General features: G+C 39.3%; 1 long non-coding RNA gene across 1 annotated transcript in view; it reads right to left on the bottom strand.

Moving 5' to 3' along the window:
* Positions 1 to 21,537, bottom strand: part of LOC116507012 — a 119,478-nt gene extending 97,941 nt beyond the window's left edge. The window contains exons 1-2 of the long non-coding RNA XR_004255128.1: positions 21,404 to 21,537; positions 8,800 to 8,843 (exon numbers count right to left, since the gene is read on the bottom strand). This is a non-coding gene — a long non-coding RNA (uncharacterized LOC116507012). The remainder of the gene's footprint in view (positions 1 to 8,799; positions 8,844 to 21,403) is intronic.
* Positions 21,538 to 24,699: the final 3,162 nt, after the last annotated feature.

The following is a 24,699-nucleotide window of genomic DNA, read 5'->3' as shown; positions in this document are numbered from 1 at the left end:
CAATGAGAATTATCATTTGACAACCAGAACGTATTTATGTGCAGGTGAAAACATTAAGCACAATGTCATATATAAACCAAAAGTTCTTATTGTTTTTGTTAAGTTTTTTTAGTTATTAACAGTTGCACCTCGTCCAGCTTTCATATCTCCTGGGCAATCTGACAGCAGTAGAAAAATCTCCCTCTGGAAAGAGTCAGTGTTGCATGATCTCAGCATAAATATCAGGGATTGTGAAATCTAAGAACATCCTCCCCATGGAATCCTAAATAGCATATATTTTCTTAGAGCTTGTGAACGGGAACAAAATAGACATATATCCGCAGAAGCTGTCAGTAAAACAATCATATAAACTGAGAAAATTAAAAAGGCCTGAAATCTGCTTTTTCAAAAAAAAAAAGTATCTGGTAGAAAACGGCAATAAATTTCAATTCAAGCTCAAGTTTCACTTCGGGCCAAGTTTTGATTCTAGAATTTGTTTTTTATATAGCAGGGGACATGAGCCCTTTTCGTTTACATTTCACAACAGAACTGCAAGTGGCATGTGTTTTGTTTTCACACTTCTTGGCAGTATTAAAATGAGGATTCACTTGTGTCTGTTAAGTAATGAGGACTTCACATATCTAGTCACAAAAGAGGAGGAGGACCACCTGCCAAGCTTGGCGTCAACCCACAGCATGATTCATTGCTACAGGTGTCCCCTTATTTTTTTTTAATCAACCTAACATTAACAAAAGGACATTACACAATTCCATGTAATGCTAATTTAATTCATGTATGGTATTCATATGTATGTATGAGACTGCACAGCAGAAAAACTCCACGAGAGCAGAAATAATCCCAGCTGCACAGAGCCAGCAACATGCTAGAAGCTTCTGTTGCCTTTGCTTTTACCAGACTGCCTGACAGGCACAAGCAACCAGATCCACATGTGAAAGATTCAAGTTGGCTACTGTGTTTTACCCATAGTACAAGAATTTTCCCAGACTGTTCACCTTACCTGACCAACAGATAAGGTGCCATGGAAGCGGGTGGTGTCAGTTTTAGTGGTGTCATTGCCTCGGTACAATGATACAAGGCTAATTCCCCATTTGATCCCTCCTCTTTGCCTGGCTGAGGATTTCCTAACACTGCCTCTTCGGGTACCTGGCAACTGGAAAAATCTTCTAATAAGTCAGAAGCATCAATGATTGGCACATTAGCTCCATAAAAAGAAATATGACCCTGCTATCATTTTAATTTTCCCATTTGTACATCCTGAGTTGTATTGGTGGAAAATAAACACAGTGTTGTCAAAGGCTACAGCTGTATGGACCAGGTAGGAATTTTTATCAACACAGTTCAAACACAATATAGCATAACACATTCAAAATAGTAACAGAACTTAAAACTTCCTTAACTTATCCACTGGGACTCTGTTCAACTTGTCATTCATCTGCCTAAGGCAGGGGTAGCCAACCTTTCTATACCTACCGCCCACTTTTGTATCTCTGTTAGTAGTAAAAATTTTAACTGCCCACCAGTTCCACAATAATGGTGATTTATAAAGTAGGGAAGTAACTTTACTTTATAAAATTTATAAAGCAGAGTTACAGCAAACCCCTACCGCCCACCATGAAAGCTGGAAAGCCCACTAGTGGGCGGTAGGGACAAGGTTGACTACCACTGGGCCCTAATGCTTACCTAAGGACCTGTAAGATTGAGGACAACTGTATGTCTCGGGGGAAGATCATGCCAAAAATTGTTTGAGATTACAATAAATATAGGCTGAGGAAGGTTGGAAACATCAGAACTTCCTCCTAAATATTGCTGCTTATATATAGATAGGTCCACTGGTGGGTTTCAATTTTTTTACTTTTTACGTTTCTGTGGGCGTGGCTTATTTTGTGGGTGTGGCTTGGCAGTCATGTGACTGGATGGGAGTGGCTTGGTAGCTTGGCAGTCATGTGGCCATGGCTTGGCAATCACGTGACTGGGTGAGCGTGGCCAATTTAGCAATCTATTTTGCCAAATTAGTAGTCCATTAAACACTACACAGCAGCCTCCTTATCTATCCTTTTTAATACTGCATGAAGTTTTTGCTCTAGGGTTTTTTTTACTAGGGGGGAGAGGTTGGCAATGCTTGGGGATTTTGGGGAATTTCTCCTCTGTGTTCGAGCCACCAAAATAACCAAAATTATATAAGGTCTCCTGCTAGAGCAAGGAGTTGGACTCGATGACCTCTGAGGCCCCTTCCAGCCCTGGATTGCTGTGCTGTTTCAAAGCATCCTCTGACGCTGCATCTAGTGCCAGGTTGTGGTCTTTCCTTCCTCTGTTTTTTCTCTCCCTCCCCCTCTGTATCCATCCATCCATCCATCCATCCATCCATCCATCATCCATATATCATTCACTTTCCTTTTCCTCCCATCTTTCTCCCTTCCCTCCCTCCCTTTCTTTCTTTCTCCCTTTCCTCCCTCCCTCCCTTTCTTTCTCCCTTCCCTCCTTTCTTTCTTTCTCCCTTCCCTCTCTCCCTCCTTCCTCCCTTCCTGTGAAGAACCCCAGAAGGTCTTTGGTAGGAGGAAGAAAAGCCAGACATTTTAAAACTGAGAACATGCCCATTGATCATCTGGCATTCCTAGAGTTCCACTATTGATTAGCTTAGCCTCAGCAAGGATAGCTAGCAGCACTTTCAATAAGCTCTCAATTCAAGCTCCATGCCAGAGACCTTCAAATCTAGCAATTTTAAGACTTGTGGACTTCAACTCCTAGAATTCAACTCTGCTGGCTGGAGAATTCTGGGAGTAAGTTCACAAGTCTTAAAGTTTTGCTCCATGCACTTGGGGATCCCCAAACGGCGAGGATTTCTTTCTTTCTTTCTCCTTTGAAGTCCCCCCACCCTGCAGCCTATTTTTTCTCCCAGGGAGCTGCAGGTAGGCTTGCTGGGCACCCCTTACACCCGATTTTGGGTCTCCTGGAAGAGCAGGGGAAGGTAAGGTTGCAGGGACACTGGTGGGGTAAAGCAAGTTCCGGGGGGGGACTAGAGAAACTTACCTGTAGGCAGGAGGCAGTTGGGGCGCAGGGCAGGCACCACGTAACACCTTAGGCAGGCAAGCCGCCTGGGAGGTAAGGAGTGACTGGGCGGGGCGGGTGGGCAGGGTGACCGACTGGGGAATCGGTTCGGGGGCGTGGCAGGCTTGGGTCACTGCCGGTTCCAGTGAACAAGGCCACCAAACCACTACCAGTTCAGCTGAACCGGTCCGAACCAGTAGGAACCCACCACTGGGTAGGTCTGCAAAATATTGCTTATATCTAGGAGGTTTTATCTATCATCTATTGTATGGTACAGTGTCATTACTTTACTGTCAAAGGATCTTAACAGTCGATGAGGTTAATGAATATTCAGCAGAGCATCTCTACCACTACAAATCTTAGTTTTGGGAAGGAAAATATAAACTAGAGCCTTATTCCTGTTTAAAAAGATCACAGCAAAGTCACTGATTCCTGGCACATATACAAAGCATACCTCTGCATAGATTCATAATTTGGCTTCTCCCCCTTAAGTCTCATCTGACCCTGGCAACTCAAAGCAAGACTATATTACAAAACCCTGTTTGATCTTCATAGGTCTGGAAAGATTGCAAAACAAAATTGAGATTTCTTGGATGGGCAATTTTGTGAGGGTACAGTATAATTCTATTTGATAGAATAAAATATAGCAATGATGTATTTAATGTTACCGAGGTAAACAATGATATCCATTTAGACTATGTCTTTTGGGGATCAATGTTTGATGATAGGCCCGCAAAAGAAAAACTTGTGACAGTGGGTTGTGAAAATATTAGTCATATCACATATTTGAATCTTGTGGCATCAGCCCAGAGTGCTTTTCTGACTGCTCATTTTTCAATTTCAAAGTGTAAAGTCCGTTCTCATTGAAATGTTTCCATTTTACTCAGCTCTAAACATTATGTGCACTTCAAGGTCTGGTGAACTAGGTAAAGTTCTATAGTCAGTGTCATTGATAAAACTGTAGACGTATTTTACCGCTAAAAAAATCCTAAGACATTAGCCAATTAGAGGGTTACGTAAAACAACTTCCTTAAGATATACATGACTATTCAAAGTGCACTGGGCTCTGATATATTAAAGGACAGAGAGAAGAAAGTAAGTCTTCTCTTAAATACTTAGGTGTATGTGTTTTATTCAATCAATTGCCCAGATAAAGTAAATCCTTAAAGTTTTTATATGTGGATGTCATCAAACGGGAGAAATTTGCCAGTCCAATTAATGAAGGATTTTTCCTTCACCTATTTGTGAAAAGCTGGCAAGGTTTAAAGAAATGATTCACATTTATATATGGCCAAACCACAGGTTGTAACAGAAAAAGGAATTGGGAGGAGGGGGGGGGCGATGGAATTGAATTGAATACTTTCAATTCTTTTGAATACTTTATTTGGCCAAGTGTGATTAGACACATAAGGAATTTATCTCCGATATGGAAGCTCTCAGTGTACATGTCAGGGTTCCAAATAGTATCTTCTATGAAATAATAGTTTGAGGCAAGAAGTTCCTCAAAACACCAATTTATTAGAAGATGTTGGCACATCTGGGAAAACCAAAATCAGAAAGCTTCCAGGGTTTCCCCAAACAGTTGAAAGTTCAAAACGTTGCCCCAACACCCACAAGTACATAAAATGGTTCAATCGGTCACTGCTGTGGATGAAGATTCCTCCCATCCACATCCATCCATGTGCAGGAATGAGGTGACCTTGACTATCTGAGAAGGAATGTTATTATTGCTACATATCTCCCAAGCTCCATGCCATCCTCCCTCCCAGTTTCCCATAGAAAGTATGTTTGAATATGTAGCAGGCTTGAGGCCCTATCCCCCGATGGCTTCCAAACCTGACAATACATGCAAAGCAATAGTAATAATAATACCAATAAAAGGGGAAGTAAAGAATTTAATAAGAAAGATAAATAATACTACAGCCACACTATATGAGTAAGTATACTGTACATGTTTATTAGGGACCACTGTGAGAACTGGGTGTTCAACAGAGTGATGGCATGAGGGAAAAACTGTCCTTGTGGCTAGTTGTGTTAATATATAATGCCCTATATAGCATCGTCCCAAGGGAAGACGTTGAAACAGCTTATGTCCAGGAAATGAGAAGGTCTGTATTGTAGGTATCTTCTCAGCCCTTCTTTGACCCGCAATTCAATTCAATGTACAGATCTTCTAGGGAAGGCAGGCTGGTTGCAATTGTTCTTTCTGCAGTTTTAACTGTCTGTTGGAATTCGTACTTGTCCTGTTTGATTGCTATACCAAACCAGACGGCTATAGAAGTACAAATCACAGACTCAATAATTCCTCTGTAAAACTGTATTAACAGTTCCTGGACCAATCTCAACTTTCTGAGCTGCCACAGAAAAAACATTCATTGTTGTGCCTTTTTATTGATGGCTCTAAACGTCCATTTCAAGAGATTATAGAACCCAAAAACTTGAAGGATTCTAATTCTAATATAATATTTTTTGAATCTCTTTCTGGTCACATTGATTTTTTTAAAAAAACATTTCCCAATACAAAAGAGGCTTTTTAGATAAGCCTAGCCTATAGTATTTGGAGCATAAACACATTCAATATAATTAATTATAAAGTCATTATTTTTTAATTCAAATTGACATGGTTTATTTAAATCTCCCTGATTATTTCTTATAAATACAAATTATAATTTAAAGTACCCGATGTATAATTCTTTGCTATGAATCAATCCATTTTTAAAGTTTTGTGGCCTTTTCTTTGCAACATAACTTTTATATTATATGCAAAACTGTAATATTTATATTGCACTGTTTTTAAAAAACAAACTAAGAGAGGGTGTAGGAGTAGGAAGATATATTATCTTTTATTCCTATCAGCAATAATAAGGTGGTGATAAATAAGGTGATTTTAAAGAACATGTTCTACTTACTCATTTTAGCCTGAAAGGCAACATACTGGAATGAGGATGTGTAGGCAACAGCAATACATTTTATTAAGTCATCAGGAATTTACAGATAGCCACATGACATCCCCCTCCCACTTGACATACGAAAAACTTGCGAATCTAGTTTCATTTACTATAATCTACGACCACATGAGTTAAAAAGCACACCTGTATTAAAAAAAGAATAAAAAACTAAAAAATACCACTAACCCCCACACACTCAGAAAATCAAAATGATGTGTAATCATTTGCTAACTGGCAACTTTCATCTCATCTATTTTGCCACCGTAGCTTCTACACCCTTCCTATTTTTGCAGTCAAACTACAACCACTTCTGGATTATTGGTTTGCAAGTCAGCTACTCCTCTGCTTATCAACTGAGCCCCTGCAAAGCACACCATGTGCTGCAATTGAGACTGGCTTTTTGCACAGCTACTATGAGCCAGGATAGAAATGGTTTAGTCTCTGAATTTAGCTATAAGCAGTGGCACCACAGAAGAGAGAGGAAATGTGAACACACTTTTCCTTGTGAAATAACAATTCTAGATAGTCAATGTATTTCCATCAGCATTTAGGCTGATTCCACTTAGAAACCAAAAGGAAGCATGTTAGAAATACCTACAAAGCACACTGCCCTATCTCCCAGGGAAGTAGAGGACAAATTTCCTGGACAGTTAGAACAATGAATCAGTGGAACGACTTGCCTCCAGAAGTTGTGAATGCTCCAATATTGGAAATGTTTAAGATATTTGACAATTATTTGTCTGAAATTGTATAGAGTTTCCTGCCTGAGCAGGGGCTTGAACTGGAAGACCTCCAAGGTATCTTCCAACTCTGTTATTCTTTCTGTTCTGAAGGTAGAAGCTACTTAGGTATCTCTATTTGGGTGATATGCAGAATATCAATAAGAGTTTCTGACTGAAGAACAACAGTTTTGGGTTTTTTTTGGAAAAAAAAACTTTTCCCTTCCTAAACCAGACTAACAAGAAAAAATAGTTTGGAGAAAATTAGGAGCAGATTTTATTTGGAAGTGTTCGCCCATTTGTAACTAATGCCAATTACAAATCCTAAATAACTGATTTCAAAGGCACTTGAGCCCTTAACTGTTCATAAAAATGACTCAACAAGGATGTAGATTCAAGTTCTGTAATTCAGGCCCATCACTTCTCAGAAAAGCACTTCATATAAAATACTTTTCCTCCAGAGTTATTTTATACATGAAAGTTAGCTTTCATTTATAAAAACAATATGGATAAACTTTTCAGGATGCATGGAGGTTTTCCTCTATTTAAGTGGCATTCATGGAGGAAATTACCTTGCAATAACGAATCCCAGAAATTCTTGCTCAGAACAAGAATGTAAAGTAGCAAAAGGTGTAGTTCTGTAACCATAGAATTAATCAGCTGCATTTTTGAAGCCACAGGTTCTTAATTGCAGGAGATATTGAAGAGGGGTACTATAACACCAAGCCTTGTTTAAGGAACTGAAAATTATAATGCTATCCATTAGTGAAGAGAGAACCCGGTTAAGAACTCTTCAGGCTAAAGCATCTGCTAAATGATGTACAGAAATGAAATGCTGGAAGCAGGTCTCCATCCTATATCCCAAACTTCTTTGATGAATGAGGGTAAGTAGGGGAAACACAAATATTTAGACCCAAATGTCCTTTTTCAAAGGGCAACTGGACTTTGTTTTTCCTCATATGTTTTATTTCTCATTCAAGAAACTTTTTCATTTCTGACACTTCTTGGCTTCTTGCATGAGAAGTGAAACATCTTCAAGGAAAAACAAAGTCCAGTTGCCTTTTGAAAAAGCATCTTCCAGGTCATGGTTTGACAACCATGACCTGGAAGACTGAGAATCTCCACAGAAACACACATTTAGACAATTAATTGCAAACTGGATATATAAATATGTGCACTTAATCATATTTCTGATAAAGATTTAGACTTTACAGTAGAGAAGATGATCACAAATCTTGATGCTACACCTGGTTCTCCAGCCAAACTACATACAATATTTTCAGTTTCAGCATCTTACTCAAAGTCAAGGTGTCAAATACAAACTAAAAATACAGTTCTGTAAAGGTTTTTATTTAGCCAACCACCTCTCGGAATTTCAAGACAAAGATAAAATTAGCTATGTGAACTACTGTATAAAAGATTTGTTCTGCACAAACCAGGAAGTATCTATTTGATCTGATTGGATGCTCTGTAAAGCTCCGATATGAGATTAGATTCAGTCAGTATAGTACTTCTTTAGTTGAATACATTCAGTGTAACATGCACATGTAACATTCCTACTGAATTAAATTACTAATGAAGCATAGTGTTGAGTTTTATATAAATAAGATATCAGGCTCACAGGTGCACCTATATAGATCATTCTCTTATATATAGTGAAAGGGATTGTGTTGTATTGTATCTTTGATAGGACATGACTAAAAGAAATGTTCTTGTAAAATCAGAGACATCTAAAAGTAAAGCCCAACTCATATCTAAATGTATATACAAAAACTAGATTATGAATTCAGGTTTTCATAACAGGAGAGAAGCAATTCTGCACCATCTATTTTGTGTTCAGCTCACCAAACTTATTTGCAATTCTGTTCACAGCTAAGTAAGATCTTAAAGGCGAAAGAGATCAGCTTAAAAATGGAACAATAATAAATTAGATTATCAAATTGCTCATATACAATAGAACACCATACTGCATGAATATATAAAAACATTACACTGAACTACAGTTCAGCTAACTAGACAGAGCAACTAAATTCTAAGAATTCTCTCTATGCTAAACAGTTTGCAAAAAAGAAAAGGATCATGCTTACCAGTGACAGCTATCCACTTCTTTCCATGTTCTTGAAAAATATATCTATAGAGATAAAAATTATGATCTGAAATGATAGCATTTTATTAAAAGTACTGTAAATAAAACTACTGCAAAATATCATTTATTTCCCTTCTTTTAAAAAATATAATTCTTGAAATGATTAAGAGAGAGAAAAAAAACACAACTCAGCCTTCCTGCTCACTGAAATAAATTACTCATGCTGACTCACCAACCACAACTTCCTCTCCCTACATTCTATTCATACTTTAGGGTTTGAATAATCAACTTCTCAGGATCTCTGGATCTCAAATTCTTCCACGAAGGAGGCATTTTAATCCATACCGTGGGAGAGAAATATTTTCCATCACTGTTCAAATAAAGACATTCTGCTCTCTTCCTTCTCTCTCACTGAAACCCTACATCTGAAAGAAGTGATTGCTTCCCATTTTTTTTCTGGTTCCCAGGGAACAGGTACCGCAGGAAACGTTCAGTATTTTGTGAATGTGCTTCAAATATTTACATGCAGCAGAAATACATAGGCAAGGGATTTACTGGATACAAACATCTAAATTAATACTGTCTGCTATATTTTTAAAAACAAGTTTTCCTAACTGCAAAAATGTTATTAAAAATGTATCAGCAATAGCTAGTGAAAACATTATCATTAGAACCAAGAACTAAATAAAAGTTTTTATTTGTGGTAGTATCTTTTATTTGAAACGGTGTATAGCTCAATTTCTGTCAAGTGTAAAAAATCAGAAATCCAGGTAGTTTAAATGAATATAGGCTTATATGTAAGTGCAAAGGGACCCAAGGCTGATGATACGTTTGACCCCTGGTCATCTCCTATGATTCCATTTTAACAATAGCATTTAGATTTAAATATCATCCAACAGTGCTTTACAGCACTCTCGGGGTGATTTACATTGTCAGCATATTGCCCCCAACCATCTGGATCCTCATTTTACCCACCTTGGAAGGATGGAAGGCTGAATCAACCTTAAGCCAGTCAGGCTCGAACTCCTGGCTGTGGGTAGAGTTTGCCTGCAATACTGCATTCTAACCACCGTATCAAAGAAGCAGAATTGAGGTTATTTATCAACAACAGACTGGGCAAGTGCAGAATTTACTTGACAATCAGCTTGCACAGTATGTTGGAATGAGTTCTGTTTAATTAGTTATCAGTATGTATGTATGTATGTATGTATGCATGCATGCATGCATGTACGTACGTATGTATGCATGCACCGTATTTTTCGGAGTATAAGACGCACCTTTTGCCCTCAAAAAAGAGGCTGAGAATCTGGGTGTATCTTATACGTCGAATACAGCATTTTTTTGCCTCCAGAAGCCCCGACCCTTCACCAAAATGACCGTGCATAACTTGTAGGAGGCTATCAGAGAGCTCCTGGGGGCTGGAGAGGGCAGAAATGAGCAAAAAATGGCTGTTTTTGTTCTTTTTTGCCTCCCAACCCCCAGGAGCACTCTGCAAGCCCCCCAGAAGCTATTCATGCCTCTCTTTTTTTGGAAAAAAAGGGGCCCATTTTCACGAAAAACAGGGCGTTTTGGGGAGATTTGTAGAATGCAAAAACTTTTTTTTCCCTTTTAGAAAGCTCTTTAGTTAGAGTGATTGATGAGAATTAGATTGATCAAGTGCTGTGCCAACAGAAACAAAGTCTTAGGTGCTGCAGATTGTCAGTGATTTCCTTCTCCAGCACATGGATAAATACACTTGGAAACATCTACCTACCATCTCTCTCTCTCTCTCCCTACCTACCTACCTACTGTATTTCTCTCTCTCTCCCCCTCCCTTTATTTACCTATCTACCTAACTACTCTCCCTCCCTACCTACTGTATTTCTCTCTCTTTCTCTCTCTCTCTATCCCTCTATCTACCTACCTACTTTTTTTAAATTTGCCTCTTCAAAACCTTAGTGCGTCTTATACTCCGGTGTGTCTTATACTCCGAAAAATACAGTGTGTATGTATGTATGTATGTATGTATGTATGTATGTATGTATGTATACCTCCTTTTTTTCTTAAGGAAAAAAACCCAGAAACAGTAACAGAATCTTGCAAGTCTTCTGCCTATGTCTTCCCTTTCCTCCCTCTTATACTTCAGGAAGTCTAGTGGGGGGAGGGGGCTAATTTTGCCACATTCTCCTACTTCTTTAGACTTTTCCTTCTGTACCTGATGTTTCCTTAATGGCTTCTGGACTCCTTCTCCAAAGCAATTTCTCTGCCTCCCTGCATTAAAAGAACTCTGGCTATCAGAATCCAGAAGAGTCTTTTCTGCTGCACTTCCCACCCTTTGAAAATCTTACTTCTAAGGTAAGATCTGCCCCCAACCACCTTTCTTCAAGAGCCTGAAGACCTGGCTATGCTGGTTGGTCTGGGGACCAGATGGGAGGCATTTCACTGTGGAGGTGGCTGCTACACTAATGCCAGACTCCACTTCCATACCTTCCTCTCTGATTTCCATCTTTTTGTTATCATATTGATATATTCTCATGTTCTTTTTCATTGTTTGTTTTGTTTATTTTATTGTTCTATTTTGTTACTTCTGCTTACACTCTTATCACATCTTCCTTTTTATTGCTGTAAGACATCTAGAATAGTCTCATAGTGACATAGGCAGCAAATAAATTTAACAAAAAAACTAGGAATATCACAACTGCTATTTCCAGTCTGTCTATAACTAGACGGCCAAAATGGGGGAAACACCTTAAAAAGCAATAGTAAACGCTTCCCATTTTGCCAAAACTCAACTTGGATATTGATTTGATTTTGATTGATTGATTTTATTTATTTATATGCCGCCCTTTTCCCCCGAAGGGGACTCAGGGCGGCTCACAACTCAAACCAGGGAAGGGGGGGATACAGACAAAATTAAAAACGACACAAAACAATACATGGTTTAAAACACACAACAGTCATACCATTCGAGACGGGGGCAACGGTTCTTTAGCCCCAGGCCTGTCGGAACAGCCAGGTTTTAAGGGCTTTGCGGAAGGCCTGGAGGGTGGTGAGGGTTCGAATCTCCACGGGGAGTTCGTTCCAGAGGGTCGGAGCAGCCACAGAGAAGGCTCTCCTCCGGATAGTCGCCAGTCGACACTGGCCAGCGGATGGAATTCGGAGGCCTAATCTGTGGGATCTAATTGGTCTAGTGGAGGTAATTGGCAGCAGGCGGTCTCTCAAGTACCCAGGTCCAATACCATGAAGGGCTTTATAAGTGACGACTAGCGCCTTGAAGCGTATCCGGAGACCAATAGGTAGCCAGTGCAGCTCACGGAGGATAGGTGTTACGTGGGTGAACCGAGGTGCACCCACGATCGCTCGCGCGGCTGCATTCTGGACAAGCTGGAGTCGCCGAATGCTCTTCAAGGGCTGCCCCATGTAGAGCACGTTGCAGTAGTCCAGTCTAGAGGTCACAAGGGCGCGAGTGACTGTTGTGAGGGCCTCCCGGTTCAGGTAGGGACGCAACTGGTGCACCAGGTGAACCTGGGCAAATGCCCCCCTGGTCACAGCTGACAAGTGATGTTCAAAAGTCAGCTGTGGGTCCAGGAGGACTCCCAAATTGCGAACCCTGTCTGAGGGGGCGTACTGTTTGACCCCCCAGCCTGAGAGATGGAACACTTGGCCAATTAGTAGGAGGGAAACACACCAGCCACTCGGTCTTATCTGGATTGAGAACAAGCTTGTTAACCCCCATCCAGTCCCTAACAGCCTCGAGGCCCTGGCACATCACGTCAACCGCTTCACTGAGTTGGCACGGGGCGGACAGATGCAGCTGCGTATCGTCCGCGTACTGATGGTATTTTATCCCGTGCCGTCGAATGATCTCACCCAGCGATATCTCTCATAACTTCTAGGAATTAAACTGAACTGTACCTATGGTTAATCTTATCAGATCAAAGTATTACCAGGGTAACAAAATTGTACAGGTTTCACTGAGTCAGATGTAATTTCAGTAATTACATGCTTATGTCCAGATATTGTGGCTATGAAACCATTAAGAAAACTTTGAAAAGAAACAATAATAATTTAACTTTTTTACTACTTGTTCCTAGTAATAAAATTGCTTCCAAATAAATGGCCACGCCAAAAAATTGTAAAAAGCAAAGAGTTGTAAATAGAAATTCCTTGTAGATGGTATACAATTCTGTCAATAATCCTCAAGATAAATCAAATGTAATAAATGTTGGTAATGCCATGATACAGAAAAAAGAATTATGCTATATGCAGTAGACATGAAAAATAAAATCCAAAAGTCCTGGAAAGAAATATAGAGCACAATTGAGAGAGTTTTATAAACCAAATTTGAATTGAAATTACTTTTCTTGTATTAGGTATAATTCAAGGACAATCAACAACAAAATGTAATAAGATATATAATGGATAAGGGATAAAATTAGCAGAATATTAGAAAAAGAGGTATGTTACCAACGTTACCTGATTGGGGACTTAAAATTGGTGAATATGCAACAACGGTAAAAACTGTATAAAATCACAACAGAAATATGCAGGGGCAAATTCAAATATTTAGATTGTTTTTAAAAGAGAAAAGAATTCATTAAAGAACTGAAATCAAAAATACATGTCATTAAATGTTTATAATTATGTATATCAGAGTACAATAAAATAGAAGTTAGAGCCTTAATATTTAGCATTAAATGTTTTTAATAATTGATTCTTCTGTTTTTTTCCTGTTAGGTGATTTATCTTTGAAAAACAGCACAGTGGAGATAATTGACATTCAGGTCAAGAGATTTAAAAAAGACTTTAAAACTCTTTCTCCTTTTGTTAAAAATAATTTAATGTTTTCTGGTTTTTATGGTTAATTCCCTCACCCACAATGTAAGTCAGTAACTTCTCTGCCTACCTACTGATTGTATTGTTGTCTTAATTTTTTTTTCTTTTTTGCCTTTTTACCTTTTGTCTGTTCTCTTTGAAACAGAATATATAATATTTCTCTTTATCTACGTTAAGTATCGATATTTACAGACATTGGTTTACCAGAACTTTTTTGATCAGCCTTTACTAGGTAACAAACAAGCCACAAATAAGGGTCATTTGAACCAGCATGTCTCAGCATGTCAGAGTGACAAGTCTCTACCAAACAATTAATACAACAGAGAAAGCAATAACAACCACATTTCCTCCTGCTGCAATAAATAATTTCTGTTCAAAGTAATAGAAAGTGCAGGTTTGTATAAATCCAATCAGCAGACTCGTCACTGCAATGTGCTGATACATGCTGGTTCAAATGACCTTCACATTTGGCTTGTTTGTTGATGAGAATGCCTGCAATAAATGTACTCATTTACAAGGGGTAGGTAATTAATTTAGTCTCTATCTAGCAATTAACTCACAGGTAAATTTCAAAGGAACAAAGTATTGCAAGTGTAAAAATGATGATTGTCTCTTATTACTTCTATTTATAAATATTTCTTTATATTAATTTATATGTGTAAAATATTTTCAACAGGATGTTCTACTTATTGAGGGATGAAGGCTTGCAGATAATTGCGGACATTGCTAGTCTCCATCTCTTATCTATTTATCTACCTGCATTTGCTTGCTAGGTGGGCGGGAGCTGAGGCAAGTAACAGGAGCTCATGCTGGAGTCTTGAATCCACTAAGCCATCGCTCCCCTTCCCCCATAGCTATATAAATGTTTTAAATAAACTAAAATAATAAATAAAATGTTACTGGGTTCTATATTCAGGTGATAGTCCTGTTTATCAGGGATAAACTCTTTGGACTATTTATTCTTGAAGGATATATGTCAGTGGTCCACACGCCATTGAAGTTTGATTACTTAAAGCCTAAAATATGGGAGGGAATTTTCCTCTGGCCTCTGATGATACGCCACTATTATTATTTGAAGTGGAAACACAAGAACCTTAAATATCCAACTTATCAAAGTTTTTTTTTTCAAAAACCCCTGTCTCCACTGCTGTGGAAGAAAATTCTCATTGATTTGAATCAATTTAGACTTTTTGATTCCCTTTGCAGAATTAAAATATACAATAAATAAACAAAACAATATCAATAAAAGGAAGGCATTTAGAAGTAAGACAAAAAACTACATTTAATCAAACTTCATTTGGTTTACACCTTCAAAGTAAATTTAACATTTGCAGTTTGGTCCTGTAGGAAATTAGCATCCACCCCTCTCCTAGAAAAATGAAATATCCTGGGAAATATTGAAAAGGCACAATATTTTATTTCCCTGGATAAGAAATTGGGAAACATATTTTTGGGCAGGAAACAGACTCACTATTAATAGACCCCACCTTTGTTAATGGGCCATTTTAAAAAGCCTGGGTCTATTCTACATAGCAAAGATTTCCCCTTTAGCTCCAGGGTGATAGGATTAAGGCATGATAGTATTAGCCTTTTACCCATCTCACTTTTTCTTGGGGAAAAAGCAATGCTCAACCAAACTTGGACTCAAAGCACAACCTTAAGAGTTGCCCTTGCATGGTCCCATGGGAGTCTGACAACCAATCAGAATACATTTCTTATACAGGAACTTTCAGCCCTTCTTTCTCTTTTCTTCCTCACCCAACATCTGGAAGCATGTGATCACCTTTTCCCCCAGGACCTCAAACCATGTGGTCCATTAAACCATCTTTCCAACGTCCTCCATGTTTCCAGTGTCTTTTTCCCCACTTGGAACTGAACCCAGAAGGACATTTTTTCCAACAGTCCTAAGCACATGATGGTGGACAAAGATCCCAACTTCAATTCCAGCATATCCAAGAAAGACTTTTGTTTGAAATGCAGAAACCACTCTTGATAACTATAGATCAGGGGAATGATGGCCCTTTTATGACTTGTGGCGTTAGCTCCCAGAATTCCTAAGCCAGCCATTGTTCCAACCTCTGCTGAACACCATATTAAGCTTAATGGGAGAATGAACTGACTACTATTGCTATGTCCACAAAGGTTTTTATGGAATAATAAGAAGTAAAGTGAATCACTCCTTCAAAGGGATGGGAAACCTGTTGAATGCTCCTTTTTTTTCTGAAGACTCATACAAACTGATCTGGGTGAAGCTGAGCAGGGCTGCAACTGAAAGATTTTATCAGTTTTTCCAAGCCTGAGAAGTCACCTACCAGGGGGAAAAGTTATTTCTGAAAGAGATCTGAATTATTTTTTAAAAAGTGCTTGAGATTCAAGTTAAGGCCAAAATAGCTCATTTCTGGAACACCACAATGGCCAAACTATCTGATTTGCTTCTTAGACTGACCAGGTCTGTTCAAGTAAATAGTTAATGAACACACCTGAGTTTAAAATTCTTACTGAGTCACCAAAGGCCAAATACGATGTTATCTTTTAATATACACTGTGTAGCCAGATCTATTGTTTAATTTTAATTAATTGTAGATAGGAAGAAGTATTACCATTTATCTCTGGAATAATCTCCCTTTCCAGACACGTCTCTCCTTCTCCCACCATTGTCATTCATGGCTGCTGACTTCATAAGTATGTAGAAAGTATGTAGAACCTTTTCTCTAACTGGTTTACCTATAATTGTAACATATATGGCTGAATTTTCTACTGAATAACAAGGTAACACACTGCATCTGTTCTTAGATACATGTGTGTATTTGGAACAACAAAGGAGATTTTCATATTTCAATCTGAGTCATGCAAACAGCAGGGAAGGATGGTTTAGAAACAGTTTGCCAAGGGGTGAAATGCTCTGAAGTCTGCTACGAGTTTGCTTCACTTCGCACATGCTCATCACAGGCGTTAAGAAGCGTTTTCTGAGACTGCAACGGTAAAGAGAACAGCGTGGGGGGGAGAACAGCTGTGCCGCGCCCATTAGATTCACTATAAAGCAGGATTTCCTACTTTCTAGCGAAAATAAATCGCGTGACACAGCTGATTGTTGCACAGCTAATCGTCAGAACTTTTAAAAAACTTTTTTTAGCAGTTTTTTTCCTAAATCACCCGAACTGGTAGTAAAAAAAATGCTTTAAAAAGTTTTTAAAAAGTTCTGATGATTAGCTGTGCAACAATCAGCTGTGCCTTACGAGTGTCAGAACTTTTTTTTACTTTTTTTTAGCATTTTTTTTCTACCAGTTCAGGCAAACCAGTAGTAAAAAAAATGCTAATAAAGTTTTCTTAAAAGTTCTGATGATCCGCTGTACGACAATCAGCTGTGCCTCATGATGTTTGGAACTTTTTAAAACTTTTTTTTAGCATTTTTCTATTACCAGTTCGGGCGAACCGGTAGCATTTTTTACTACCAGTTCGAGCAAACCAGCCTGAACCGGTATCATTTAACCCCTGTCTCTTCCACCGGGTTCCATTGGTGGTAGTGATATTTCTGGATGTTTTTTTCAGTCACTCCTAGCCTAATCCAGCCAATTTTCATAGAGTCTTTCTTTTACCTATATTTTCCCTCCCCCTCTCCCAAATATGTTTTGTTTCCGCGAGGATCTCCTGCTGACAGACAGGCAAAAATGGACAGACAATTCTAGCAATCCATTGATATAATTACTTTCTAACATTCCATGGGTTGGAAAAATTTAAAAAGTTTCCATACGTCCCAATGGATTTGTTTCATTTATTGGTTAGTTAAGCATTGTAGAATTTATAGGAACATAAGGGTAAGCCTTTGCTTGTAGAATCATGCTTAGAAAGTGATCTAAATTTCCCTCCAGTGTAGATTGATCCTACAAACTTAGTATAATGTGTAGTTCAGTTCTAATAGAAGCTTGAACAATATATTTAGCTAATAGTAGTCCTTCTCCTTTGAAATGAACTATACTAGCACTGTTTGTCTTCTGTTTGCACAAATCAGCCTACCACAAAAGTGATGAAGGAAATAGTGGCCAAAATAAGTCTTGGATAGTTTTAAGTGTAATGAATCATAATTTCCTGACAGAAATCAAAAAATTCTATACACCAGTGTTTCTCAACCTTGACTACTTTAAGTCCTGTGGACTTCAACTCCCAGAATTCATTTTTTTTCCATTTTATTTAAATTTATAGGCCGCCCTTTTCCCTGAGGGGACTCAGGGCGGCTTACAATTAATGGGAAGGGAGTGTAGGACAAAACACAAGAAAGAAAAAATGTGAATAATAAAAAAATAAACCAATAAAACACAACATTCATTCAGCATTCGGGTGGGGCAAAGTACAGGTCTTATCCCCAGGCCTGACGGGATAGCCAGATCTTGAGGGCTGTGCGGAAGGCTGGACGGTGGTGAGGGTACGAATCTCCACGGGGAGATCGTTCCAAAGCGTCGGAGCTGCAACCGAGAAGGCTCTCCTTCGCGTAGTCGCCAGTCGGCACTGGCTGGCGGATGGAATTCGGAGGAGGCCTACTCTATGCGATTCACAACTGGCTGGGGGATTCTGGGAGTTGAAGTCCATAGCACTTAAAGTCACCAAGGTTGAGAAACACTGCTATACACCCATTCTTAAAACTAGTATTCTCAAAGTGATTAAATTTAAAAAAATTAATTAAAATAAAATGTAAGTTCGGGTTGAATTATAGGGAAGCGTAGGTATAGCATTTGTGACAGTCTGGGTTATCTTCAAAGTGGCACAAGACTGTTATCTGTACTGTGAATATTTATATAAAGGAATAGGAACAATCTATTTGCAAATCAGGGATTCCCATTGAATGTTAGATGGAAGTCTAAATGGCTACTATATTTTAATTCAATTAGCTATTGAATTTTAACAAAAGATAAATTCTGATAAATTTCCACATCCCTTTTATGAGTGTTGAAGAGGAACAGGGAGTATATTCAGGCATATAAATCTTCTAGACTGCTGTCTCCGAATATATATGTTCTTTTGATCTCATGATTACTACAAGGATACCTTGTAGGGTTTAAAAATAGCATTTCTAGAGAGTTTAAATTTACTAGAGGTAATCACCCATATAGCAGATAGATGAGTAAAATAAGAGGGTTAAAAATGGTGGAATGCAAATGAAATATACTAGAAGGGGAAATATCTTAAGGAGACTTGTATCGATTGGCAATTGCTTTTAGAAAGAACAGGAAGTTCCTGTTCATACTGTATTGTGTAAATGTAGTGTACGTCTAAGTTTTGTATGTGTGTATTTTGTATCTTTGTAAATAAATAAAAAAATTATTAAAAAATAGCATTTCTATCATTAGTAAACAAAGTGTCAGATATGAATGTAGTTAACTGCAGTTCTTATTCTAATTCAGGCTATCAAATTACTGCTTTGAGTAACCTTTGTATTAGTAATTGTTTCATAGGTTCCAAAACTCTTCTGTAGAACTTATTTCTGTATTGAACTACCAACTACAGTTATTCGAAAGCTGGCTATTCTATGGAGGAAGGCAGAAATAAAACAAATGGCATTTCATTCCTGGAAAGGTGGGAGCATGGGAAAGAGTCAAAGTATTGAATTCTATAAACCATAAAAGGGAGAAGAGGAAAGTTCTGGTAAGTTACAACAGCGATAGCGAACCTTTTTTGGTTCGCGTGCCATAAGGGGAGGAGCGCAGGGGGGGCGTGCGTGGGCGTGCCGCACCCATAATGCAATGCATAACCCCCCCCCCAGTGCGCATGCATGCATGAGAGGTACTCCCCCCATTTTTTGCATGCTTTTTTCGCCCTCCCAGGCTCCAGAGGCTTTATAGGAGCCTGGGGAGGGTGAAAACAGCCCCCCCACTCTCTCCCTGGAGACTTCAGGAACCTTCAGGAGGCTTCCCTGAAGCCTTCGGAGGACAAAAAATGACCCTACAAGCAAACCGGAAGTCACTTCTGGTTTGTTCGTAGGGTCGTTTTTAGTCCTCCGGAGGCTTCAGGGAAGCCTCCTGAAGGTCCCTGAAGCCTCTGGGGGCTTAAACTGACCCTACGAGTAAACCGGAAGTCTGTTCTCAAACTTCCAGTTTGCCCCTAGGATCGTTTTTTTGCACTCCAGAGGCTTCAGGGAATCTCCTGAAGCCTTTGGAGGGTCTCCGGGAGGAGGCTCTTTTTGCCTTCCCCAGGCTGTAAAGCCTCTGGAGCCTGGGGAGGGCGAAAAATGGCTTTTAAAAAGGCTGAACTCAGCTGGCCAGCAAGCGCATGCGCACTGGCCAGCTGACAGGGCTGGCCAGTGCCCTGACAAATGGCTCTGCATGTTACCTGTGGCTCACATGCCATAGGTTCGCCATCCTGGCCCTACAACAAGGGTGTCAAACTCTATTTCATAGAGGGCTGCATTAGGATTGTGTTTGACCTCAGAGGCCAGGGTGGGCCTGACCATAGTGGATATGGCCAGCTTGTCACTCATGTCAGGGGCATCTAAGGCACGACTTCCCTGAGACCCTCCCTCAGACTCATTATAAACTTCCTTCCTTCTCTTTTTCCTTCCCTCTTCATTCTCATTTTTTCTTCCTTCCCCGCTTTCCTTATTATTCCTTCCTTTCTCTCTTCCCATCTTTGTCTTTCCTCTTTCCCTTTCTCCTTTCCTGTTCCTTCTTGCATTCTCAAATGTAAAAGCAGAAACATTTCTCCATTTGTTTTGGTTTTAGTTTATTTGGATAACCATCTGCCAGTGAAAACAGGGCACGGGGCGCCGCACACATCTCCCCTGAGCTCTGTATTCACTGGCAAAGGGACCGAGGGCCAGTCCTTTGCTGCTTCCAGGCTGGTCCCATGGGCCCCACGAGCCTTCAGTTTGACACCCCTGCCCTACAACAATCAAGTAGATTTTAGTGGTCCCTGCAGTGCTTATTTTCTGACCGTCTACCTCAAAGGGGTGATAGTTTCTCATTGCACGCAAAATGCTATTTCAGGTCTGATTATTAACATTTTGTAGTCCAACACTATCCATATTTATTGATGATAATTTAGCAAGGTCTCCAACAGTTATCTTCCTAGTGCAGCTGTTACCTTATTCTTTTCAACAGTGAGTAAATGCAAGATCTCCTTTATGCAAAGGATGTCCTTGCTTAGTCTCAAATATTTGTAAATAGAAGGATTGATTGAATCATACTGCTGAGGGTAGGTAAGTAATGTGTAATAGGTACTAAGTAATGTGTATTTTTATTTGTTATTTCCAATTTTTAATGTGTAGCTCAGCTTGTTGCAGCCTGGCAACAGCTATAGCCTACAGCAAGCATGGCCCAGTAAACCAATTACTACCACCATGTTTTCGCTACTTTATGGCCTGACTTTTTAAAAGAGTTCCCAGGGTATTCAACAGGTGCAGATCCTCCTATGACAATGTTGTGAAGAAGTAATAGCTAGGCTGCTAGATTTCCTCTTTCAGAATTTGTTACAGCAACTGAGCCTGCTTTCTTTGGTATTGTGCTCACATTATGCTCAGAGCTGGTATTCAACCGGTTTGGGCAAACCAGTAGTGACGACCTGCGGGTTGGCCAGCCCATCTGCCCAGGTTCTATGCTGTACTATTTAGCCATGTTTTCTAAGCTGCATAAATACATGCAAGCTGCGAGAGAGAGCAAAGTACATGCACGAAAGGCACACGCACTCATGAAACGAGCATGCGTGCATGCGGCAAACCAGTGGTAAGCTTATGTGAAACCCACCTCTGATTATGCTCTTTCATATCCCTTACTTTGATAAAAAGCAATTTGCTCTTTCCTTACCTTTCATTTCCTCCCAGTTTTTTCCACGGGCACGGACACAGAACACAATGTAACCGCAAGTTGGCCTCTTGTCCTGAGAATAATCAAACCAAGTCTCATGTCAATCCTGCATGAAATAGAATGATGGCAGAAAAGGAAACAAAAGGATAATACTTTCCCACATCATTCCCACATATACATTAATACTGTCCCTTTAGAGAGACAGAAATATATGTTGATATGAAAGTAAAGATGTTGAACCAAATTATTTGAGACCAAAAATAGCCTAATTTTGTGTGTGTGTGTGTGTGTGTGTGTGTTTAAAGAAGATGTTGGGGGAGTGAAAAACCAACTGAGAAAAATAAGCAAATGGTTCTCCTTTCTGGTGAACTTGGAGACCTTTCATAGAAAGGAGGCCTGGGATTTTTTCCCCCCTCCATGGGAACATTAAGAATCAATCTTTCCCACACTGGAAGTCGGCATCACACTCTTCGTTTTGTAAAATCTGGGATAAATGTTTCAATAAAGAAAATATTGCTACTGTGGAAAAAAAAGAGAATCATAAAAATGGATATTAATCGAATTAAATCTGAAAATATGGCTGTGAATGTACTCCGTATATAAGGGAAACAAGGCATGAATACGTCTAGCCTGGGATGGTTTCTTCTGATTTTGGAGCAGCGGTTTAAGGGCTTTGTGTGAGAGAAGACTTACTCATAATTTGTGCAGAAACCAAATATTGAAAATTCAGGAGATACAGGCTTCTCCTTCATTTTTCTCCAAGTACACAGTACCTAGTATGCCCAGCTAGATGGCAGTACCCAGCCAACCTTGGCTGATCTGAAAAAATTAAGCAGGATTACAGCTTGTTATAATTTGAAGGGAAAACATTATGAAATTATCAGGATTGTAGATTAGATTGGGCAGTTAGAAAAACATCCTGAAAGAAGGCAGCAGCAAGCCAGTTTCATGCTACTATCAGAAAACCTCCAGAGATGTGTCCACAAAATCACCAGGATTTGAGCTTGACTTAAGGGAGGTTTTACTTTTAGACCCATTACAGTGATTTTACACTGCTTGAGATTGTAAAGCTTCTGGTCTCCCACTTCATAACGACCAGAGGAGGAAAAAAGAAAAGCAGCATTGCGACACAAGTTCAGCCCCTATTGGGAATGTGTGCAATTTCCTGTGGCGCACATGAAAAAAAAAAAGAGGGTGAGGCTTACATTGCAATATCAAATGCTGCTTTCTGACTCACTCTTACTGCCCTGACCTCCTCCCCACAAAGCTTGGAATACCATCACCCCTGTTCTTACTCGAGTTGTCCCAAGGCATCTTTGCGGCACGTTTTTATTGTATAATCTCTGCTGAGGAATCGATGGGAGGAAGCACATTCATGTTCCTGGTCAGTCTGGATCTAGTTTTCAAACCACTTGAACATTGTCGTTTCATGAAGGACCAGAATTTGCTGCTTTGCTCAAACCAACTCAATTTGCTCAGCAGGAAACATCGAAGGCCACAAAAGAAGTGATGGGGAAGATAGATGTAAGCTGAATTAGAGCAGCTTAGCAAAAGTGACACTGAAGCCATATACAATGAAGTGTGTGTACACACACAAACTCAGACACTCTGTTCTACTATCTCTGTGAATAAAACATTAAAACTATGCCCAGTTTTATCAATTTGTTTTTCTTTATGAAAAGCTTAGGGGAACCATCCTTGTGCTCTTGAAGTTCTTTTCTGCAGTTTCCAGAGCCCCCTCCAAATTTCAGATTCATCTACTCTGAGATAGGAATTATATGAAAAGCGTAGTCTGTTTTATGAAAGAAACCCTGAAATCCAACTCCCAAAGGAAATCCTGGTCCCGCCTACTGCAGCCCTCACCTCCTGCAAGCCATTAAATACGCTCCCCCAATCACCTAGCCTATCACCACTGACCATAAAGAAATCGTGGTCAATGGTGCTGAAAGATGCTGAGACAACTAAGTGAACTTAAAAGGTCATTCCCCCTCTGTTTCCTTACAGAGAAGAAACAGGATTGCTTCTTTTCATAAAGTAGATTTTATCTTGAATATATCCCCCCCCAAAAAAAATCTGTACCAGACTTTTAAAAAACTCTTAAGTAGATAAAGTCCTTATTTTATAACTTATAAAATAATAAGAAAATAACATGTTATTTTCCAAGGAATTTTTGTTTCCATTAGAACATTTCCAGAAACTATAGATGTTATCTACTTTTTGATAGGATTCTCACCAAAGTTATTTCCTGATAGGGAATCCTGTTTCATGTTTGACATCAGATGTTCTTCCTATGATCATAGAAAAGCTGGAGGGCCTTTCTAAGCAGTAACACTATAATGGAGCTTATGCTTGCACATGACAACACACAGGGATGTGGTGGGTTAGCTTTGCTGGTTCAAGTAGGGGCTCCTAAACCTTTCTCCTCTAACCATTACTGTTGCATGCTTTCACAATCTTGGGAAAGAGAATCTGTTTGGGAGAAAGGCACATAGAGATAAACTATGTTTACACCCTAGTCAAAGAATAATTTGCACACTATTCAAAAGAGACAATAAAATCAATAAAAGACAAAAGAGATATTAGAAAGTTAAGAAAACAAAAAGAACAGAAACAATACCCAGATAAGCCGGTATTAGTACCAGACAATCAAGCAGAAAACAACCCTAATAAAGGATCTACTAAGGAGGAGACCAGGCAACTATCAGCATTTGCAGGGCAAACCCCTGTAAATAAACAGGGAGCAAACCTCAGTCACTAGTACTGCTGATGATGCTTGGTTACACCAATGAATGAAATATTTTCAAGCAAACAAGCAAGCTTACAAAGCCCCAAAGACTTTACAGTTCAACCCTGAGTTGCATATATTCTCTTCTATGAGCACGTTTGGTCGCTGCTTTTATCTCCTCTCACAGCTTCTTTAGTTATTTAGGGAGAAATCTGTACTGTTGGCTTTCTTGCATCTCTTGAGGTAGTGAAATGGCTGCAATGCTTGGGGAGCAAATTTCATGTCAGACTTAGACTACTGACTTCAGTATAAGATACCAGCTATTTATTACGTCCCATAATGCTAAATACATCATTGAGCATGAAAGACTATAGAAGAGAAGTGAAAAGAAAATATAATGAATCCTCTAGACCAGGGGTCCCCAAACTTGGCAACTTTAAGACTTGTGGACTTCAACTCCCAAAATTACTGGAGAATTCTGCGAGTTGAAGTCCACAAGACTTAAAGTTGCCAGGTTTGGGGACCTCTACTCTAGACCCATGATGGCACACAGGTGGCACCCAGAGTAATA

The sequence above is a fragment of the Thamnophis elegans genome, chromosome 4 (genome assembly GCF_009769535.1).
Source record: "Thamnophis elegans isolate rThaEle1 chromosome 4, rThaEle1.pri, whole genome shotgun sequence".
NCBI lineage: Eukaryota > Metazoa > Chordata > Lepidosauria > Squamata > Colubridae > Thamnophis > Thamnophis elegans.
This window is presented reverse-complemented; position numbering and strand designations above follow the sequence as displayed.